The sequence below is a fragment of the Bison bison genome, unplaced genomic scaffold (assembly GCF_000754665.1).
Source record: "Bison bison bison isolate TAMUID 2011002044 unplaced genomic scaffold, Bison_UMD1.0 scf7180017864163, whole genome shotgun sequence".
NCBI lineage: Eukaryota > Metazoa > Chordata > Mammalia > Artiodactyla > Bovidae > Bison > Bison bison.
The window spans coordinates 348,200-349,107 of NW_011494735.1; positions in this window are offsets into that span (position 1 = coordinate 348,200).

The window sequence follows — 908 nt, forward strand, 5'->3', positions numbered from 1 at the left end:
GCATACAGCAGGCCCAGGGGGAAGAAAACATAAAAGGAGGAGCCAAGCACTCTCCTCTCTCGTCCTCTACCCCCCTCCCCCCTCCCCCACCCACCCCCACCCCCCCTGCCCCGGATGCACTAGCATGCTGCTCCACTCTCTTCTCTTCTTCGAGAATGGATTCTCCTGCTATCTTCTAAATAAAATAGAGTTGTAACACTGATTTGTCTAAGAGCTCTGACATGGTTTGTTCAAGACCTGAGAGTTGTGATGCACCAAGGGCTTTAATGTCCGTCACCCCAAATCATTATTGTGATGAGATAAGAATCGAGAAACATACACTCAACTGACAAATTGAAGAAAGTAGGGAAACCCACTAGACCATTCAGGTATGAACTAAATAAAATCCCTTTCAATTATACATTAGAAGTGACAAATAGATTCAAGGGATTACATCTGATAGAGTGCCTGAGAAACTATGGACGGAGGTTCGTGACACTGTACAAGGAGGCTGTGATCAAGACCATCCCCAAGAAAAAGAAATGGAAGAAGGCAAAATGGTTGTCTGAGTAGGCCTTACAAATAGCTGTGAAAAGAAGAGAAGTGAAAGGCAAAGGAGAAAAGGAAAGATATACCCATTTGAATGCAGAGTAAGAAAGCCTTCCTCAGCGATCACTGCAAAGAAATAAAGGAAAACAATAGAATGGGAAAGACTAGAGATCTCTTCAAGAAAATTAGAGATAGCAAGGGAACATTTCATGCAAAGATGGGCACAATAAAGGACAGGAATTGTATGGGCCTAACAGAAGCAGAAGATATTAAGAAGAGGTGGCAAGAATACACAGAAGAACTGTACAAAAAAGATCTTCATGACCCAGATAATCATGATGGTGTGATCACTGACCTAGAGCCAGACATCCTGGAATGTG